This window comes from Triticum aestivum, chromosome 6A (genome assembly GCF_018294505.1).
Source record: "Triticum aestivum cultivar Chinese Spring chromosome 6A, IWGSC CS RefSeq v2.1, whole genome shotgun sequence".
Lineage (NCBI taxonomy): Eukaryota > Viridiplantae > Streptophyta > Magnoliopsida > Poales > Poaceae > Triticum > Triticum aestivum.
Window position 1 is genome coordinate 140,087,741 of NC_057809.1, and position 23,698 is coordinate 140,111,438.

The 23,698-nt window shown below is 44.3% G+C and overlaps 1 pseudogene; it reads right to left on the reverse strand.

The window, feature by feature from the left end:
* Nucleotides 1–4,682: 4,682 nt before the first annotated feature.
* The window catches only part of LOC123129542 (uncharacterized), a 99,131-nt pseudogene continuing 80,115 nt past the window's right edge, over nt 4,683–23,698 (reverse strand).

The window sequence follows — 23,698 nt, forward strand, 5'->3', positions numbered from 1 at the left end:
GACCGGGAAGACGAAGTTCTGCAGGGGGCGGATCCGTTGATTCAATTGCACGGCAACGCCGCATCGTTCTGCTTTCCGCGGGAGGTGTGCCACGCACGAACATGGTTAACCACGAGCTGTCGCTCACTGACGAGAACAACAAATGCTGGTACTAGCATCTACTCCCTCCGTTGCTTAAATATAAACAGTCAGCAGCCTTAAACCCATCTCAAATGCCTGGGCGTGCAGTAACCAGTCATAAAAAACCGACCCATCGGAGATGCCTTAAAATGTCCTTAAACGCCCGGTCTGTCTAGCATCCCTCATGTCCAACTCAAATATGAGACGGATAAGGAGCGGCCCGAGCGCGTCCCCCCAACCCACCCCAACCACACAGATATCCCCTTTGATGAATCCTAGACTTCAATCTACTCCACTCTCTCTGTCCTCTTCTCTTTCCAATCCGTCTTCTTCTTTTTTCAATCCGATCCATGGCGAACAACCGCAGCAGCTCCGGCTCCAATGGTGACGAGAGCGACGACGATGCGGCCGCTCTCCGCATTGCTTTGCACCGATCCCATCTAGATTAGGGCGGGAGTAGCGGAGGCAGCTCACGGAGTGATGCGCCTTCCCCCTTCGCCCGCCGTCGCAGTGCGGGCGACGTTGCCAGGTCGTCCCGTCCAACGCGCAGCACTCGTGGGAGCGCCGCCCGCTCCGGCCCACTCTAGATACGCCGTCACCACGTCCATTCTACATCCGGAGGGCATCCACGGGCACCGTTGGGTGCTTGTGCCCTCGCCGGTGTCGGGCCGGTCGAAGACGCCCGATTTGGAAGCACGAGCGGCAACACGCGAGGAAGGCCATGGCGGCGGGCGATGCGTCGGTGAGGCGCTAGGCATTCGCGCGCGCGCCGGTCGATCCTGAGGACACGCTCATTGTCTCTGTCCTCCGGCGCTCCCTCACAGCGGTGAAGACGGATGCGCAACGGCTGCGGCGGAAGAACACCAAAGCGCTCCCGCTCGCTATCGAGTTGTCAAAGCGCGAGGTGTCAGTGAAGGCGGCGGCGAAAGTGAAGGCGAGGAGGCGCGCCAAGGAGCGGGAACACTTGCTCCGGAGGCTTGCCGGAGGTCACAAGGAGTTGTCGGACGACTCCAACGACGGATCAACCTCCGACGACGACCCTCCGACGGCTAGCGCCTACACCGAAGGCCAAAGCAGCACCGCCGACCGTAAGGGGAAGGGGACTGAGGGTAATGGTGATTTTCTCTGCCCTTCCCTGTTTAATTATGTTCTTTTATCGTATGTTTAGGGTATTGTCCGATTGAAACTACATCTTTTGGTTATCTGATGATCGTTTATGCTATTATTACGTCCAAAACTAGATTTGGTGCTAGTTCGTTGATCTACGTAAGTTCATTTTTACACGTGCATGTGTTGCATGGATATAAGGGGCAGGATTTGAGATATACGGGTGCGGACACAACAAAATGAGGAGTGCCTGGTCAGTGCTCGTGGACGTTTGAGGGGCCAGATTTGATGTCTTCGGCTATAGATGCTCTAAGTCTTTTTAGTGATTTCAATATGTATTACATACGGATGTATATAGACGTATTTTAAAGCGTAGATTCATTTATTTTGCTCTTTATATAGTCTATATTAAAATTTCTAAAAAAACTTATATTTATAGACGGAAAGAATATTTGCAGGGTTATGCTAGTTTTCTATGTGAATATGCTTACTTAAACAACTCGCTTGGAATATGCATACGTAGATATTCTTGTTCTTTTATTTTCTTTTTAAAAAATATTTAAAACGGAGGTTAATGAGTTGCTTCATTGATTAATTAAGAAGATAATAGAGTTTTTACAAGTGCCCCTTATTACACGATAGGAATACTCACGCATAAAAATCGTCCGTAGTTATTTGACTCTCATGGTGATCTACTGATTTGTATCCGACACAATGTTATTTAGCAAGATTGGCGGTGAGCCATTTTTGTTGTGGAAGACTCTAGCATTTCTCATGTTTCATGCGGTCCACGAGACCAACATGATGAGAGATGTCATGGCCTTTTTATTGGGAGTGCTCGTGTGGGTCACTTTGGTCCACCATGACTTTGATGATGTCTTCCAAATGCCATTTTGAAGTGTCTGTGTCTTCTAGATGAAGTTTTTCAATGATCATCCTTCAAGCCCTTAGTGCAAATCGACATTTCAAAAAGAGATGCGTTCGGGATTCTTGTCCCCACTAGTAAAGACTGCAAAGCCATAATTTGATCATCCCCATTTGATCAATCTATCCGTGGTTCAAATCCTATCTTAAATTGCCAATCAAGAAAAGAATCCGAAACGCAGACTGATGACAACAGCTCACATTATCTACAGATAAAAACTAAACTACTCAGCTTTTAGCTACGTGCAAGGGACACATTTCTAGCCAGATGAGGTGTGTGCGGGGTGCAGGTTGGGATGGCATCACCTTCGTCACTCGTTAGTGTATGAATCCATGCACGTCCTACGCCGAGAGTACAGACATGACGATGCAATGGAGGCAGTGGAGAATTTAAGAGTATTCAGTGGAAGCTGACGCGAACTTAACTACACCCGCATTGCAACGAAAACTGGTCGGAAGTTTCCTCGCTCCATGCATGGTTGACGCCCTTGACCGGTTGACGCTAACTGCATGAACATGCGTGCAAGTCTTTGTTCTCCGTTTCTTTAATCATGGTGGGCATGTACAATAGTACTAGTATCTTAAAAGTGTCACGTAGAATAAATAATGACATGAAGAAAAGAGAACTCATAAGAAAATATTTGTCTTCACAGATGATCTTTTAACACAATATGTCTCATCATATTTTTAGGAATAGCTAATTCAAGATAAAGCTAAGAGATGACCCATTGTAGACATTCTTTTTGTCATCTCTAAAGTACATGCAAGATTTAAGATAAGATTATCTTATCAATCATTGTACATGTCCTAATAATATAGCCGCTATAAGAAGTTGTCATGTCATCTAAAGTCAACTTAATAGCCCGTTTATACAATAATAAGATTTAAATATATAGTACTTTATTAATAGCCGACCTGACTTGGGTCTTGTGCTATAGCCGATTCTTATTCTATAACCCGTTTCCTTTATGTCACCCACTATACTTACTCTTAACGTTGACACAACCATTTTATTAGATAAAGTCATCTATCCTTGATCGTTGTGTGCAAACACAGTCACTATACGCGACATTCAAAAATTCTACTCCTTCCGAACCAAAAAGAGTGTAACAACACTTTTTTTGGATCAGATGGAGTTATTTTTGTTTGTAGGGGCAATTGAAGCTCCAATTAGTCTAACCGAACACGCGTATCAACACGATAACTTGATATCAACTAATCCCGCTGTTTCTAAATATAAGGAGGTGTTTGGTTCTCTGTCTGGTAACGCAAACGTTAATGGTAACAGGTCAGGGGAGATCGAAGGGGTAACAGTCCATTTGTTGTTTTGTTTGGCACATGCCAGTAACGTTATCAGTTACCTTTACAGTGTTTGGTGTGGCACTGTAATCCGAATACGTCAGACAACTTTCACATGCAGAACCAGTTTTAAATTCATGCAATTTGACAAGGTTTTCACATGCATTTCACAGGTGCTTCACTAGCACAGATTAAAACTCATCAAATAAGTACATAATTTAAAAATATTTTTGCGTTCACCCAAGACATCCTTTAACCAGATTTTGACACCACTTCTAAAATGCATATTAACTCATTAATACAAACTCAGACTTCAACAACAATTCGAGATAAACTACATAATTAGTCCCCAAAATTATTTTGTAAGGCAAGTCCAAAGCCAATTTCAGAATCTTGCAAAATAGCTTTTCCATCGACCATTCCTCTGATCAACCACACCATGATCTTTTCTAATCAACCGTGCTTCTTTTTCTCATCTGCCAAAATAAGTAAGAGTTAAATAAGAAATAAAGAAACAGACAAGAGACAACCATTAATTCAAAAATTAATAGCAGAACAAGCACTCCGATTACAAAATTGTAATCAATCCATAATCATCATCATTTATTCTGTTCACTAGAAAATCACTTGACCTAGCAAGACAATCAAGAACTCCAATGATAATTTACTTGACATATATCTAAGCAAATGCTTATTATCCATGTTCATTGTAAATTAACATCACATGGATGGAACATATACTACAAATGTCAAGCAGAGATTGGATGGAACATATACTACGAGTGTAAGCAGAAGCAGGAAGTCAACTAGACATTGCAAATGCATATACTAGCAGCAGGTCAACTCGAGATGGCAAATGCATATACTAGCAGCTAGTCAAGTAAAGATTACAGATTCGTATAACAGCTAGCCAATCAGAGGTAGATGTTGTCAAAGCTGAAAGAGTTTAGCAAAAGAGATTGTGGAGTTTAGCAAAAGGATACCGGAGAGCATTTTTAGGACATACTCCCTCCTCAGATTTTCTGGAAGCGCAAGCATCATGTTCATCTGATTTGGAGCTTTAGCAAATACGGTTGCAGCCTCAACGATCTCACTCCCGGTAAAGCTAAGCCTAGCCAATTCACTAATAGCCTTCTCTTTTGATTTCTGTTGAGGATCCTCTTGCGATGCTTCTTGTGCCATTGATGCTGACAATGATGCTGCCATTGTACCCACATATTGTGTCACATTGTTCAGCTGGCTATTGACATCTTGAAGCATCGCTGCAAAGGGATCACTTGGTCCGTCACCCTCTTTGGCCTTGGTTCCTTCCTCTGCCTCTTGGAACTAGTTCCATCCATAGAGCGAGTATCGACAGAGCGTCTAGCTGTCCCTGTTGAGATCAAGTCCTCTTCCTTGTGTTCCTCTTCTTCCATAGCAATTTCATTTTCCAAGTTTCCCACTGCCTCACCAAAGCCTTCAACATTTTCTCCAGTTGCTATCTCCTTGCCATAAATAGCAGCCAACTGCTCAAAGTATGGAAATGGGACACCATACAATCACTTTGCCTCACTATGAATCTACAAGTTTTTTCATAAAAGAAGGAACTTAGTCTCTGATAGAAATGCGACAGGTATACAAAAAGGTAACGAGCAATAATAGAAACAATAAGAAGGCAGGAAAGGTACAACATCAAGCAAAGATACAACATCTTCCGGTTAACAATAGCAATGTGCATAGCAACACTACAATAACAATAACAAGCCAGCAAGCAATTCAGCATTAACAAGGAGTTCAGTTTTGATGGGTGAAGTGATCTCACTATAAAAAAATACACTTCCGTGATGATACATGTTTGTCACAGTAGGTCACGTTTTTTGTCATGCATGTACATCCATGACGATTTTATGACAGAATCAAGATAGTCATACATGTGTTGTCGTAGAAGTGTTCCATGACATTACCAAAATTATCATCATGGAAGTGTCCACTTTCATGACGATAAATCGCGCGTCACAGAAGTGCTTTCATCAAGGGTGACCGACACGTGGCATCCACCGTAACGGAACACCGTTAAGCTATCGGGTCCGGTTTTAGATCCGATAACCCGCTAACAGCCCCGACCAATGGGGATTTTCCACGTGTAAAATCATCATTGGCTGGAGGAAACACGTGACGGGTCATCGTTGGGACAGATGTCATCCACTCATTGGACCGAAGGCGCCTATGATACGTCGACACGTGGCACGGCGAAACAGAGGCCCATTCCTGTGAAAAGACCAGCCCGTTTGACTTGGTCAAAAGGTGGCGGGCTGGCCCACGAAAAGCCTGTTAACGGCCTGTTCACATATAGCCCATTTATAGCCCACTAACCCAGGGCCCGTTACAACCTATCCGAATTAGGCCCAATAGCGTCATCTGGGCCGTAGAATATGATTCCGACCCATTTTAAGTTCTAGCCCATGTATGGCCCATGACGTCTTTCGGCCCATATAAGGCCCTTTGTAACTCTTGGCCCATTAACGGCCCATGGTGAAACTGGCCCGTAATGAACAGTGTATCAATTTATACCCATTAACGGCCCATTAATCCATTGGGCCATTTGCAGCCCATGTTATCTTTCGGCCTTCTCAGGACCCATTTATTCTTAGGCTCATTTCTAGCATTCGGTTACTTACGGCCCGTTACTGTCATTTTCTGTTGTGGGCCAAATTCAGTCTGTGGTTACAGTCGGCCCGTTTGTGGCCCTTTAATACGTTGGGTCGTTTTCATAGCGTCATCAAATACGGCCTATTAACGACAACCCGTTATGGTCGGGCCATGAATGGACGACTCCAACTCTAGCCCGTTTACAACCATAATGCGGTCTGTTTTTGGCCCATGTTTGGCCAATCGATCATACGACCCGTATAAGGCCCATTGATGATACGACCCGTAGAAGGCCCATTGTTTCTACGGACCGTAGAAGGACCATTGTTTCTACGGCCCGTAGGAGGCCCAATGTCACTACAGTAAATATGTAGCCCATGGCCTATTAAAGGCGAGAAACTACTATAGGTTCAGACCTGCTAATGGCCCGAGATGATTATAGGCCCATGTTTTGGCCCATATGAGTAACGGGCCGACCTGAAGACCGACAACACTGAGATCCACTGAACCTTCCGGCCTAAATTACAGCATACCAACCAAGGAATAAACCTAGACTATACAATAAAGAAATTATGGCATATTACATCCACTGGGAATCAAAGTTCGCTACCGGTGATAATAAAGCGCAACATGACCGCAGATTACATACACTGGGCATCAAAGGTCGCCACCAGAGCATATAAACGCGCCGACAAAAGAATATACAAAACTAAGAGCACTTCAGAAGGCAATAGACCTGGCAAGGTTGGGCCCCGCAAGCAGCCGAACAAGCTAATGAGACCTCAGTTGTGTCAACGATAGATGCTTCATCCCTAGCTGTATGGCACCGTAGTGCGCAAGGCAGTCCCCTGACATCTTCATTACATCTTTGACTTCAAGTCGGAGCTGAGCTGAAGCAAGCCTTTCCGCTTTAAGTTGAGACTGAAGAAGTTGAACTGATTGAGGCAACGACTGCACAAAGGTTGTCTCACACCTGCTGGTGCGTAGCGTTAGCTCACTGTCTTCATCAAGACAGGACCTTGGGGTCATCTCGCTGTCCTCAAGATGGTTTGGCTCACTATCTTTCCTAAAGTTCTGCCTGGCATAAGAGATACGCCTCTAAAAGAGAAACAAGGAGACACGTAAAAGATTTCACAATTACATAAGCAAATAAATTGATCTGTTATGCATAAGGAACATGTTTTTACAACTACAATTTAAAACTGGTAGTTGTTGCAAACATCCAATCAGATGTAAACAACAGTGGAGGAAATGATGCCTGTCCAAATCTATACTAGAACAAAGTTTGAAGGGTTGAGAAGGATGAACTTACATTACATGTTAACACGGGCTGGACAAAGTCCTTCTCCATGTTGATGGAAGGATAATTCAATAAATTCCCCAAAGAAAATTCTTTATAAGCGTGGCCATTATTCTACATTTTGCAAAGAGTAAATATAGATCAAATAATATTGGAAGAAATAGAGGATAATGAAGCTTAGGTGCAGACTGATGATACATAATCAAATAGCAATTAATTAAGTACATCGTTACAAGGCAAAATGTACTGACAAGAGGAATGCAAACATCAACATGTGTAGTGGCATTGGCTTTATTCAACATTTTGGTAAGAGTAAATGTAGATATGATAATTTGGAGAAAGTGGAGGGCAGGGCAGATAAGATGCAGAGTAATGCTAGACAATCAACTATCTCGTGATGCATGTACAGTAATACCACCACCGCCCGTTATTACTTGTCGCTCAAATGGATGTATCTAGCACTGTTAAGTTCTAAATACATCCAATTGATCATCAATTAATTCGATACAGAGGGAGTACATGACAACAGGTACTTACATGAGCAATTCAAAACTTCATAACCATTGTGTTAATTCTACATTTATCTAAGAGTAAATATAGATCTTATAATTTCAAGCAAAGGGATGATAGAGAAGCGAACATTTACAGTGATGCTACATAATCAAACAGCAATGAGTGTAAGTATGCTGACAAAGGGCAAGAAGTACTGACAAGAGCAATGCAGAGCCCAGTATTGTCGTGAGATCCTATGATCGTTTGAGCGAGAAGATTCATCTGAAATTAGTTTTCATACAAGAGAGAAGGTAAGGCACATGCAGAAATTTAGGAGTTCAAATTTTGGATTGATATCATAGATAGTACCTGATGCTGGGCTCTCAGCAGTTCTAATAAGGGTCTGGCCACTGGAGTAGGGGTAAAGTCTGGTACAGTTGGGCCTATGTTTTCTATGACTGCTGATCTATCTGATTTAACAGGTATCACTACCTTTTCCAAATACCTAGTTTGTACTCCTTAAGGATCTGCACTCACCCTCTTCCTTTTGGACATCTATTACAAAAGAATAACATTTGACTGGAAAAACATAGTATGATGACACATGGAATAGATACAGAAAATGGATAGGTATGGCATATACTCATATATGATGCTTAAACTAAGCAGATGGTGTAACAAAGTAGAAGTAATGCAAGAGGTCAGATGCAAAATATGTGCGACCAATACAACCTTGCCAAGTTAGAGCATGCACCTTGATGGGTGAATAAGATAGGCCATCCTCCACCATGCCAAGTTTGTTAGCCGGTGGATTGTTCCGCAATATTCCTCTCATGCGCCCATTCTCATATTCATTTTGATAATGTTCAATACCTGACATGCATGAAAACATAAAAACAAGTGAGATTATCTTTGTAATGCAGAAGTGATTCCAATCCAATACTTCCTCCCTATAAACCCCTCTGTGCTATCTCTACAATTCTTCTAAGAGGTGCCATGCATGCTGTAATTTGGTGTGTGCATTAATATAATGTGGCCTACTACTCAAAATATGAGAGCTCCAGAAGTGATGATACTTCGCAGATGACAGCTTCAATGTATAGTAAAGAATAACAAGTCGACCTGACCTGACAGTTTCAAAATATACTAAGGGAAAATAACTCGACCTGACTAGTCGACCGCAAGAGAAGAGGATCATCTTAAAGAAGAGCAGAAGAGCAAGAAGATTGAAGATATTACAAGTCTTTCTATACAATGTCGGCTGGCCACCCATGATGAACCAGAGCGCACAGAGAAATACTATTCCTTCCGGTCTCTCCATATGTGGCTCACATGCATTTCGAAACTAAAGTAGGAACATTTAGCTGACCAATTAAACATATCTCAGTTTTACTAATATCAGCATAATATCATATTTGAATTTGTACAACTAAGCTTATTTAGCTCGATGGGTGGAGCAGTGCTATTACGACACGAACCACGTAGGCTGATCGTGGTCATCATAAAATGGGGAAACCGTAAGTGTCGTGGAATTGTCATGACAGATGTCCTATGTCCTAGAGCAAGGACTTAGTCGTAGGGCCATCGCACTAGGAAGCTTAAAGGGGTTAATCGGGACAAAGGACACGAGAGAGTTTTTATACTAGTTCGGCCCCTTACGATGAAGGTAAAAGCCTACGTCTAGTTGGGTTTGGTATTGCTAGGGTTTCGATCTCCAAGAGGCTCAACTCGCCGGCTTGGTTATCGATTGGTTGTTTCTTGCCCTAAGCCACCACCGGGTCGTCCCGTTATATACATGGGTTGACGCCTGGTGACCTACAGAGTCCCGGCCGGCTCGGTGACTTCCTTTACATGCCTTTCTTTACAAGTGTTTCCTTACATATGGTGGTTCATAATTTCAGGCCTTGAACCGCCTTCAGGCCTTTGGGCCTTCTATAAGACTTAATAAACTACAATCTTGAATGTTTATTGGGCTTCTTGCGTAACCCACCATTGGGGCTGACCCGGCCCCTCCTGGGCGAGTCTCAACTAATAGTAATATCCCCAACATTAGGCCCTAGGTTGACTTTGAACTTTGTTCTTTGTCAATCTTCCATACTTAGCAAAAAATCCTTGTAACCCGCCGTGACGTCATCTCTTCAAAATGCAAAAACTTTCATGACGTCATCTTCCAACGGATCTTTTATCTTTAATGTTTCCAGAGAATCGAGGCGCCTATATAGCTGGATAACCATTATTCGGTTCTCCCTTGATTTTCACGCCCGTCTGTTCGCATCTTTCCTTATTCTTCTCTCTCTGTCTTCTTCCTCTCGCGTCCCTGCCGCTGCTCGAGCTTCGCCGCCGCCACGCCTCATCTCCGTCGTCGACTCTGGCCGCTGCATCGACCAGAACCGATCCAGAGATCCCACGGCGACCTCCGCAGTAGACCTGCAACCGTAAGTTTCCTTTCCTTCGTGTCTCAGATCTTCATTAGGGTTTCCAAGCTCCTACTTGTTCTTCGTAGTTCATCATAGCTTCTTCGTAGTTCTTCCACTGCCTCCTCTTTTTGATCCAAAAGAGATGTATGTTTATGCAGTAGTTGTTTGGTGCCTCCTTTTGATACTAGCAGACTCCTTTTTCTGGTACAAGAGTCATATTTAGATCTAATGAACTCATATGGGCTGTATTTTTAGGTCTAGAATTTTTTTCATTTTGAACATCCATTTGATCTGAAATAATATCAAGCATTTTGGGAAACTTGTTTGTCCCAACACTTGGCTGAATCCGCTTTCTGAAAGAATCTGTAGTCATGGCGGCTTACTGCACCAGCTTTCTTTTCCTTATATGCCATTAGCCCTTAGTTAAGCCGTCATTACTTGTTTTGCATCTTCATCCTTTAACTGTTAACCTCACCGTAAAACTGAACCGGCATGTTGCTTTTCTTTTCAGTTCCTTGCACATCATGCCGTCAAAGACACCAACCATTTGTAACTGGGTCCCCTCAACCATAACTGAGGAACGTTTAAAAGAGTTCTTCATCATAGGATTTCTGCCATCAAAAGCCGTCATGTCTTATCGTGCCCCTCATCTGGAAGAAGAACGGCCCAATCCGAGAGATGGTGAGGTGATCGTTTTTACTGACCACATGAACCGTGGCTTCTCACCGCCCGACTCAAAGTTCTTCAGAGAGGTCCTCCATTTTTTCAAACTCCACCCTCAAGATATCGGGCCCAACTCCATATCTAATATCTGGAACTTCCAAGTGCTCTGTGAGGTATATCTTCAACAAGAGCCGACCGTGGAATTGTTCAGAGAATACTTTTATCTGAACCGACAGAATGAGTGCACCAATGGCCTTAGTTTAGAACTTGGAGGTATATCAATCCAGCGCCGGTAGGGTGCCGTCTTTCCCCTTATTGTCTTACCAAGCCACCCAAAGGACTGGAACCAGACTTGGTTCTACTGCCAGGACACTTCACCAGCAAACGAGAAGCCCCTGCCGGGTTGTTGCCCTGATCGTCTTGACTCCAAGTTCACGCTTCTTGATAAGCTGACTGTCGCTGAACGCAAGAGGCTACTTCCATCCATCAAAAGGATCAACACTCTGTTGGGGAACGGGTTAACTGGAGTTGATCTGACCCGTTGCTGGATCTCATGGCGGGTCATCCCTTTGAGCCGCCGGTCAAAGCTGATGTATGAGTATGGTGGAGGCCCGGATGACTCCCTTCGTCATAGCCCCGTTCAATTGATAGAGGAAGATATTGTCTCAATGTCAACTCTTCTGGTGAACGGGAAATATGAAGATTGCAGTGTCGTCGGGTTAAACCCCTTCTGTCAGCTTAACCCGGTTCCAGAAGTAAGGATGTCATTATTTATCTCTTTTGTATTTCTCCAGCCGTATTGTTCTGACTCTTTACCTTGTTTTTACCTGTCTGCAGGCCAATTCTGACTTCTGGAAAGTTAAGTATGACCACGAGGCGGCGAAGAAAGCGAAAGCTGTCGCCATAAATGCCAAGAAAACGACCCGGAGGTCAAAAAAGAAGAAAAAGAGTACCGCTGAAGACCTGATGATACATCTGACTCGGAGGTAGCCCTTGATTCCCTTGGCCAATTTTTTAACAATCTTATTGACACTGATCATTACCAGGATGATAGTGGGGCCAGTCAGGCCGGGGAAGCAGAGGTAACTATCATTTCCTCCGACTCAGAGCCCTTATCAAGACACAAAGTTCGACGAGTGATCCGTAAAGTAAGGTTTTCTAACCCTTTAGCTCACTTGGATCCCAACTTTCGTTTGAAAAAGTAGCAACATGAAAGCCGCCGTCAAGCTGGGATTGAAGACGAACCGGTTGTCGTTCTTCAACAAACTCCTCGGAAACGTCCGAATGAGGTTTACTTATTTCCATCTTTAACTCTGTTTAATGGATCCTTCTCCTTGTTTTTCTTTTAACTCTATTTTATCCTTTCAGGAGGTGTCTCGCTCTTTTGGTGACTCATCGCAGACGCAATTCCCGGCTTTCAAGACTGCTCCCGGGTAACAGAAATCCTCCTTTCTTTCGGGTTTGTTCAATTGTATCTTTATACTGACAACCTTGCAACATTTTTTCTTAGCAGTCAAGCTAAATCCAAGAAAGCGAAGGCAGCTAAGCCGGCGGAAGACCCGCCGACGCTGGCATCTGACCCGACTAGGCTTTCTTCTCCGTTAACTGACGCTCCAGAAGACCCGCCTGTTGACACCAAAGAAAATCCTCCTGAGCCGTCATTTGACGAAACCATTGTGAACCCTTCCACAACCGGACCATCAAGCTCAGCCAACCCACCGTATCTGTCTGCACAAGATGTTCAGATTACCGGGAGCCGCTTTATTGAACCGGGGAACCCAACCGTGCTGGCTCGGTGTACAGCAAAACAAGAGGCGTTGGAGAGGCAGAAAATTTGTTTTGACGTTGCCAACTATGACCGGCTCAATGCCAATGATATTTTATCCGGCTATCTTAACCATGTACACTCCAGCCGCGACTCTGAGACTGAAATGGTCAAACAACTGCAGTTGAAATACGAGGTATGTTTTTCTGGCTTATCTGTATTCCTTCAGCCCCCAAGTCTTCAGATTATGAGAGAACCGGGATGACCTATAGACTTTAAAATATAGGTCGAGACCTTTACCTTTGAAACTTTTCTTGACTTTAATAGATCAAAGCTTCACCTGTAGTCCCCAAGGGCCGGTTCATTTTGATAATAAATGAACCGGTACTTTAAATTGTTTGGTTCCGTATTCAAAAGACTTAATATTTCGGCTTAACCTTTGAGAAACTTGCTGAACTGCATACATTAGCCCCCAAGTGCTAAGTGCCGTTACTTTGTAAGGTGCTTGGGACTTAAATATGTCTGTAGAGTCGTAGAAATTTGATTTGGCATACATTAGCCCCCAAGTGTCAAGTGGTTTTTTGTAAAGTACTTGAGACTTGAATCTTGATTTTTGAATTTGAAACCAAATCTTGACTCATCTGAATGTTTTGCAGAATGCCTTATCTGAATTGAACTCTCAATTGACTGACACGAAGACCCGTTTAGCGAGTCAGCAGACAGAAATCAAATTCGCCAACTCCAAACTGCAAATAAGTCTCTCTTCAACGGAAAATTTAAAGACCAGCTTTGCTATCAAGGAAAAATCTTGGGCAGAGGAAAAAATGCTTCTGACCCAATGTGCTGAGATGGCCGAAACAGCTCTGAAAGAGATTTCAACAGAGTTGAACGGGTTAAAGGGCCGGGTGTCTCAAATGGTAGCTGCTATCTTTGGTAAGCTGTCTGACTTTAACTTTTGTGTGTTGTTTTGCCGATCCGGAGTCTAATCTGCCAACCGACTTTGCGTGTAAAATTTATGCAGGTCCTCGAAGCAAAAATCTGAGCCAAGACCCGTTGATTAAACTGAAGGCAGTATATACTTTGGTTGAACAAATGTATATTGGCACACAGCGGGCTCTGGCCGCCATCTCTCCTGCTAATCAAGGACCCAACCGGCTCAGCGGCGTCCTGAAGAAACTGTCCATCCTTCCTGCCAGGTTTCAAGAAGTAAAACGCTCCTACGCGAGAGCCGGAGATTTGACTGCCCTGATCCGCTCCAAGGCTTGGGTGCCAGACCTATACCCGGCGGACGTGGCTAGAGGCTATCCCACCGTGAAGGAAGACGGGTCTCCTTTTGATCAGGATGACTTCATGGCTTGCGTGCGCGGAGTCCGGCCTCAGGCAACTACCCTTGGAGATGATACCAATGTTGATAAATACCAGCCAGGTTTTGATAGTGAGAATAAGAAGATGGCCACTCCCTCATACAAGGTAACAGATTTGATCCCACCAGTGAGAGAAGACACATTTGCCCCGGAAGTTGACCCGGTCGCCTGATCGACGACGAAGCCGAATTTGTCGCCGTGAATGGTTTTGATTGGTCAAAACCCAACTTCCAGCCAACAAAAGGTGGTGAACCGGCAAGGGAGGAACAATGATCATCTTCATGGGCTTATAAAGCCTTGTAATAACTTAGTTGTGAAAATACTGTATGCTTTGCTTATGCCATCGCGCATAAAACACTTTTTATGGGAGTCTGTTTCCTGATGCCAATGTATGCATCGTATTTAATGTTTGTTTCTGCAATGTTTGAACTTTGTTCCTGTAAATACAAAGAAAAGACTGGCTTGGCGGCTTAGAACCAAACGGGTTAAAACACCCAATTTATAGCCAACACGTTTACCACAGTAAGAACCATAGACAAATATAAATAAAGGACAAGGGCTAACTCTTTAGTTAATGCAGTAGGTAAGTGTTGGAAATATGCCCTAGAGGCAATAATAAATTAGTTGTTATTATATTTCCTTGTTCATGATAATTGTTTATTATCCATGCTAGAATTGTATTGATAGGAAACTCAGATACATGTGTGGATACATAGACAACACCATGTCCCTAGTAAGCCTCTAGTTGACTAGCTCGTTGATCAATAGATGGTTACGGTTTCCTGACCATGGACATTGGATATCATTGATAACGGGATCACATCATTAGGAGAATGATGTGATGGACAAGACCCAATCCTAAGCCTAGCACAAAGATCGTGTAGTTCGTTCGCTAAAGCTTTTCTAATGTCAAGTATCATTTCCTTAGACCATGACATTGTGCAACTCCCGGATACCGTAGGAATACTTTGGGTGTGCCAAACGTCACAACGTAACTGGGTGGCTATAAAGGTATACTACAGGTATCTCCGAAAGTGTCTGTTGGGTTGGCACGAATCGAGACTGGGATTTGTCACTCCGTGCGACGGAGAGGTATCTCTGGGCCCACTCGGTAGGACATCATCATAATGTGCACAATGTTATCAAGGAGTTGATCACGGGATGATGTGTTACGGAACGAGTAAACAGACTTGACGGTAACGAGATTGAACAAGGTATCGGGATACCGACGATCGAATCTCGGGCAAGTATCGTACCGCTAGACAAAGGGAATTGTATATGGGATTGATTAAGTCCTTGACATCGTGGTTCATCCGATGAGATCATCGTGGAACATGTGGGAGCCAACATGGGTATCCAGATCCCACTGTTGGTTATTGACCGGAGAGTCATCTCGGTCATGTCTGCATGTCTCCCGAACCCGTAGGGTCTACACACTTAAGGTTCGGTGACGCTAGGGTTATAGAGATATAAGTATGCGGTAACCCGAAAGTTGTTCGGAGTCCTGGATGAGATCCCGGACATCACGAGGAGTTCCGGAATGGTCCGGAGGTAAAGAATTATATATAGGAAGTGCTATTTCGGGCATCGGGACAAGTTTCGGGGTCATCGGTATTGTACCGGGACCACCGGAAGGGTCCCGGGGGTCCACCGGGTGGGGCCACCTGCCCCGGGGGCCACATGGGCTGTAGGGGGTGCGCCTTGGCCTACATGGGCCAAGGGCACCAGCCCCAAGAGGCCCATGCGCCAAAGGGATAAGAGGAGGGGAGAGTCCTAAAGGGGGAAGGCACCTCCGAGGTGCCTTGGGGAGGATGGACTCCTCCCCCCCTTGGCCGCACCCTTCCTTGGAGGAAGGGGCAAGGCTGCGCCCTCCCCCTCTCCCTTGGCCATATATATAGTGGGGGGAAGGGAGGGCAACCATACCTAAGCCCTGGCGCCTCCCTCTCCCTCCCATGACACATCTCCCTCCTCCCGCAGCGCTTGGCGAAGCCCTGTTGGAATCCCGCTACTTCCACCACCACGCCGTCGTGCTGCTGGATCTCCATCAACCTCTCCTCCCCCCTTGCTGGATCAAGAAGGAGGAGACGTCGCTGCTCCGTACGTGTGTTGAACGCGGAGGTGCCGTCCGTTCGGCGCTAGGATCATCGGTGATTTGGATCACGACGAGTACGACTCCATCAACCCCGTTCTCTTGAACGCTTCCGCGCGCGATCTACAAGGGTATGTAGATCCACTCCTCCCTCGTTGCTAGATGACTCCATAGATAGATCTTGGTGACACGTAGGAAATATTTGAATTTATGCTACGTTCCCCAACAGTGGCATCATGAGCTAGGTCTATGCGTAGTTTCTATGCACGAGTAGAACACAAAGTAGTTGTGGGCGTTGATTTTGTTCAATATGCTTACCGTTACTAGTCCAATCTTGATTCGGCGGCATTGTGGGATGAAGCGGCCCGGACCAACCTTACACGTACGCTTACGTGAGACCGCACTTCAGTTCTACTGTTTAGATATGTTCCTAGAGAAAATTTAGTTGAAAGTTGATAGTAGCAATTATGCGGACTAGGTCCGTAAACTGAGGATTGTCCTCATTGCTTCATAGAAGGCTTATGTCCTTAATGCACCGCTCAGTGTGCTGAACCTCGAACGTTGTCTGTGGATGTTGCGAACATCTGACATACACATTTTGATAACTACGTGATAGTTCAGTTAAACGGTTTAGAGTTGAGGCATCGAAGATGTTTTGAAACGTCGTGAAACATATGAGATGTTTCGAGGGCTGAAATTGGGATTTCAGGCTCGTGCTCACGTCCAGAGGTATAAGACCTCCGACGATTTTCTTAGCCTGCAAACTAAGGGAGAAAATCTCAATTGTTGAGCTTGTGCTCAGATTGTCTGAGTACAACAATCATTTGAATCAAGTGGGAGTTGATCTTCCAGATGAGATAGTGATGTTTCTCCGAAGTCATTACCACCAAGCTACTAGAGCTTCGTGATGAACTATAATATATCAGGGACATATATGATGATCCTTGAGATATTCACGATGTTTGACACCACAAAAGTAGAAATCAAGAAGGAGCATCAATTGTTGATGGTTGGTGAAACCACTAGTTTCAAGAAGGGCAAGGGAAAGAAGGGATACTTCATGAAATGGCAAATCAGCTGCTACTCTAGTGAAGAAACCCAAGGTTGAACCCAAACCCGAGACTAAGTGCTTCTGCAATAAGGGGAACAACCACTGGTGCAGAATTACCCTAGATACTTGGTAGATGAGAAGGATGGCAAGGTCGATAGAAGTATATTGGATATACATTATGTTAATGTGTACTTTACTAGTACTCCTAGTAGCACCAGGGTATTAGATACCGGTTCGGTTGCTAAGTGTTAGTAACTCAAAATAAAAGGCTGCGGAGTAAACGGAGACTAGCTAAAGGTGAGCTCGCAATATGTGTTGGAAGTTTTTCCAAGATTGATGTGATCAAACATCGCACGCTCCCTCTACCATCGAGATTGGTGTTTGCGTTGAGCATAGACATGATTGGATTATGTCTATCGCAATACGGTTATTCATTTAAGGAGAATAATGGTTACTCTGTTTATTTGAATAATACCTTCAATGGTCTTACACCTAAGATGAATGGTTTGTTGAATCTCGATCGTAGTGATACACATGTTCATGCCAAAAGATATAAGATAGTAATGATAGTACCACGTACTTGTGGCACTGCCACGTAAGTCATATCGGTATAAAACGCATGAAGAAGCTCCATGTTGATGGATCTTTGGGCTCACTCATTTTTGAAAGGATTGAGACATGCGAACCATGTTTGTTGGTAGATATGCATGAAGAAACTCTATACAGATGGATTGTTTGGACTCACTTGATTTTGAATCACTTGAGACATGCAAATCATACCACATGGGCAAGATGACTGAAAGCCTCATTTTCAGTAAAATGGAACTAGAAAGCAACTTGTTGGAAGTAATACATTTTTGATGTGTACAGTCCAATGAGTGCTGAAGCGTGTAGTGGATATCGTTATGTTCTTACTTCACAGATGATTTGAGTAGATATTGAGTATATTTACTTGATGAATCACGAGTCTGAATTATTGAAAGGTTCAAGTAATTTCAGGGTGAAGTTGAAAGATCGTCGTGACAAGAGGATAAAAGATCTATGATATGATCATAGAGATGAATATCTGAATTACGAGTTTGGCACATAATTAAGACATTGTGGAAATTGTTCCACAACTAATACAGCCTGGAACACCATAGTGTGATGGTGTGTCCGAACATCATAACTGCACCCTATTGGATATGATGCATACCATGATGTCTCTTATCGAATTACCACGATAGTTTATGGGTTAGGCATTAAACACAACCACATTCACTTTAAATAGGGCACCACGTAATTCCGATGAGATGACACCGTATGAACTATGGTTTAGAGAAACCTAAGCTATCATTTCTTAGAAGTTTGGGGCTGCGACTCTTATGTGAAAAAGTTTCAGGCTGATAAGCTCGAACCCAAAGCGGATAAATGCATCTTCATAGGACACCCAAAATAGTTGGGTATACCTCCTGTCTCAGAACCGAAAGCAATAAGGGATTGGTTCTAGGATCGGGTCCTTTCTCGAGGAAAAGTTTCTCTCGAAAGAATTGAGTGGGAGGATGGTGGAGACTTGATAAGGTTGTTGAACCGTCTCTTCAACTAGTGTGTGTCAGGGCACAGGAAGTTGTTCCTGTGGCACCTACACCAATTGAAGTGGAAGCTTATGATAGTGATCATGAAACTTTAGATCAAGCCACTACCAAACCTCGTGGGATGACAAGGATGCGTACTACTTCAGAGTGGTACGTAATCCTGTCTTGGAAGTCATGTTGCTAGACAACAATGAACCTACGAGCTATGGAGAAGCGATGGTGGGCCCGGATTCCGATAAATGGCTCGAGGCCATAAAATCCGAGATAGGATCCATGTATGAAAAGAAAGTGTAGACTTTGGCAGAACAGCTCGATGGTCGTAAGGCTGTTGAGTGCAGATGGATTTTAAAAGGAAGACGGACAATGATGGTAAGTATCAGCATTAAGAAAGCTCGACTTGTCGTTAAGATTTTTTCCGACAAGTTCAAGGAGTTGACTATGATGAGACTTTCTCACTCGTAGCGAAGCTAAGAGTCTGTTGGAATTATATTAGCGATTACTGCATTATTTATGAAGTCTTGCAGATAGGATGTCAAAACATTGTTTCCTCGACGTTTTTTGAGGAAAGGTTGTATGTGATACAACCGGAAGGTTTTGCCAATCCTGAAAGATGCTAATAAGTATGCAAAGCTCCAGCAATCCTTCTAAGGACTGGAGTAAGCATCTCGGAGTTGGAATGTATGCTTTGATGAGATGATCAAAGATTATGGGTGTATACAAAGTTTATGAGAAACTTGTATTTCCAAAGAAGTGAGTGGGAGCACTATAGAATTTCCGATGAGTATGTGTTGTTAACATGTTGTTGATCGGAAATGACGTAGAATTTCTGGAAAGCATATAGGGTTATTTGGAAAGTGTTTTTCAATGGAAAGCCTGGATTAAGCTACTTGAACATTGAGCATCAAGGATAGATCAAAACGCTTAATAGTACTTTCAAATGAGCACATACCTTGACATGATCTTGAAGGTGTTCAAGATGGATCAGTCAAAGAAGGAGTTCTTGCCTGAGTTGTAAGGTATGAAGTTAAGACTTAAAGCTCGACCATGGCAGAAGAAAGAGGAAGGACGAAGGTCGTCCCCTATGCTTTTATCATAGGCTCTCTACAGTATGCTATGCTGTGTACCGCACCTGAAGTGTGCCTTGCCATGAGTTAGTCAAGGGGTACAAGAGTGATCCAAGAATGGATCACAAGACAGTGGTCAAAGTTATCCTTAGTAACTAGTGGACTAAGGAATTTTCTCGATTATGGAGGTGGTAAAAGAGTTCGTTGTAAAGGGTTACGCCGATGCAAACTTTGACACTAATCCAGATTATTCCGAGTAGTAAACTGGATTCGTATAGTAGAACAGTTATTTGGAATAGCTCCAAATGTAGCATAGTAGTTGCATCTACAAGATGACGTAGAAATTTGCGAAGTACATACAGATCTGAATGTTGCAGACCCATTGACTAAAACCTCTCTCACAAGCAAAACATGATCAAACCCAGAACTCATTGAGTCTTAATCACATGATGATGTGAACTAGTTTAGTGACACTAGTAAACTCTTTGGTTGTTGGTCACATGGCGATGTGAGCTGTGAGTGTTAATAACATGACGATGTGAACTAGATTATTGACTCTAGTGCAAGTGGGAGACTGTTGGAAATATGCCCTAGAGGCAATAATAAATTAGTTGTTATTATATTTCCTTGTTCATGATAATTGTTTATTATCCATGCTAGAATTGTATTGATAGGAAACTCAGATACATGTGTGGATACATAGACAACACCATGTCCCTAGTAAGCCTCTAGTTGACTAGCTCGTTGATCAATAGATGGTTACGGTTTCCTGACCATGGACATTGGATGTCATTGATAACGGGATCACATCATTAGGAGAATGATGTGATGGACAAGACCCAATCCTAAGCCTAGCACAAAGATCGTGTAGTTCGTTCGCTAAAGCTTTTTCTAATGTCAAGTATCATTTCCTTAGACCATGAGATTGTGCAACTCCCGGATACCGTAGGAATACTTTGGGTGTGCCAAACGTCACAACGTAACTGGGTGGCTATAAAGGTATACTACAGGTATCTCCGAAAGTGTCTGTTGGGTTGGCACGAATCGAGACTGGGATTTGTCACTCCGTGTGACAGAGAGGTATCTCTGGGCCCACTCGGTAGGACATCATCATAATGTGCACAATGTGATCAAGGAGTTGATCACGGGATGATGTGTTACGGAACGAGTAAACAGACTTGCCGGTAACGAGATTGAATAAGGTATCGGGATACCGACGATCGAATCTCGGGCAAGTATCGTACCGCTAGACAAAGGGAATTGTATACGGGATTGATTAAGTCCTTGACATCGTGGTTCATCCGATGAGATCATCGTGGAACATGTGGGAGCCAACATGGGTATCCAGATCCCGCTGTTGGTTATTGACCGGAGAGTCATCTCGGTCATGTCTGCCTGTCTCCCGAACCCGTAGGGTCTACACACTTAAGGTTCGATGACGCTAGGGTTATAGAGATATAAGTATGCGGTAACCCAAAAGTTGTTCGGAGTCCCGGATGAGATCCCGAACGTCACGAGGAGTTCCGGAATGGTCCGGAGGTAAAGAATTATATATAGGAAGTGCTATTTCGGGCATCGGGACAAGTTTCGGATTCATCGGTATTGTACCGGGACCACCGGAAGGGTCCCGGGGGTCCACCGGGTGGGGCCACCTGCCCCGGGGGCCACATGGGCTGTAGGGGGTGCGCCTTGGCCTACATGGGCCAAGGGCACCAGCCCCAAGAGGCCCATGCGCCAAAGGGACAAGAGGAGGGGAGAGTCCTAAAGGGGGAAGGCACCTCCGAGGTGCCTTGGGGAGGATGGACTCCTCCCCCCCTTGGCCGCACCCTTCCTTGGAGGAAGGGGCAAGGCTGCGCCCTCCCCCTCTCCCTTGGCCCTATATATAGTGGGGGGAAGGGAGGGCAACCATACCTAAGCCCTGGCGCCTCCCTCTCCCTCCCATGACACATCTCCCTCCTCCCGCAGCGCTTGGCGAAGCCCTGTTGGAATCCCGCTACTTCCACCACCACGCCGTCGTGCTGCTGGATCTCCATCAACCTCTCCTCCCCCTTGCTGGATCAAGAAGGAGGAGACGTTGCTACTCCGTACGTGTGTTGAACGCGGAGGTGCCGTCCGTTCGGCGCTAGGATCATCGGTGATTTGGATCACGACGAGTACGACTCCATCAACCCCGTTCTCTTGAACGCTTCCGCGCGTGATCTACAAGGGTATGTAGATCCACTCCTCCCTCGTTGCTAGATGACTCCATAGATAGATCTTGGTGACACGTAGGAAAATTTTGAATTTATGCTACGTTCCCCAACAGTAAGTGCGTATAAGTAATAACCATACCTTGTCCCTTTTGATCCTTAGACCGCCAGTTTAAATAACCCGGGTGATGAATTTGATAATTCAATCTTTATGAGAAGCCAATGCTTTTTTGAATACTCAATGATTACTATACCTTGGTAGGTTGCACCTTTTGATCCATAAGCCGCCATTGTTTATGACCCGGGCGGCTGTGTTGTCAAATAGTCGAGCCGGTGAAGAAGACCATGCTAATTGTTTGTAACATTGAAACAACAAAAAACTAAAAAGCAAGCAATAGATAATAAGCATAATTTAATCCTGTATTCAAAAGGTTGGGGGTTTCTGATTTGAATACGATCAGTAAACCGGACCAAAGGGGTTAAGCTAAGGTTCGAATACGACCATATAGCCCCCAGTGGCTTTGGCATTGCGCCGATCAAGAGGGTATCGACAACTATGTTCTCTTTGGTTCGAATACGACCTATGTTTGAACAGGAAGCCCCCAAATGACCTTGAGAGGTTTTTAACGACCCTGATTCAAATACAATCCAAGTCGGACCCAAAAGGGGTTAAGCTATGATTTGGATACGATCAAGAAGCCCCCAAGTGAGTTTGGCCTTGAGCCGATCAAGAGGGTTACGACAGCTATGTTCTCTTTGATTCGAATACGACATATGTTTGAACAGGAAGCCCCCAAGTGACCATGAGATTGCAGCTAGATTCGGATACGATCATAAGCTGGACCAAAAAGGTTAAACTTGATTCAAATATGATTAGCTCCTTAATAGTCATTTGAAAAATAAGAAATAACAAAGATGCATAATCTTTGAAAAGAAAAGAGACCGATGGTATTACTTTATTGCTTAACATGGTATATACAATGTTAAAGTATGTACATGATGAGAGTCGGTGGCTCAGGTGTAGTATGGCCGAAGTTGAGCAATATTCCACAGCCGGCGGGTCTCTTCCTCTGACTTACGTGAGTCTTGGTGCTCTCGAACGTCAATGAGGTAATATGACCCGTTGTTTAAGTTCTTACTGACCACAAAGGGTCCTTCCCAAGGTGGGGATAACTTGTGTGCATCTGACAGATCCTGAATGAGCCGGAGCACCAAGTCGCCTTCCTGAAAAGTCCTGGACTTAACCCGGCGGTTGTGATAACGATGCAGGTCCTGTTGATAAATTGTTGACCGGGCTGCTGCTAAGTCTCTTTCTTCATCCAACAAGTCAAGTGCATCATGTCTGGCTTGTTCATTATTGGCTTCAACATAAGCCGCCACACGGGGCGAGTCATGACGGATGTCACTAGGCAACACTGCTTCTGCTCCATAAACCATGAAGAAAGGTGTGTAACCTGTAGACCTGTTGGGTGTGGTGTTGATACTCCACAACACCGAGGGTAATTCCTCTACCCAACAACCCGGCGTTTGCTGTAAAGGAACCATAAGCCGGGGTTTGAGCCCTTTCAAAATTTCCTGATTGGCTCTCTCAGCTTGACCATTGGATTGAGGATGAGCTATAGAAGAAACATCAAGACGGATGTGCTCTCATT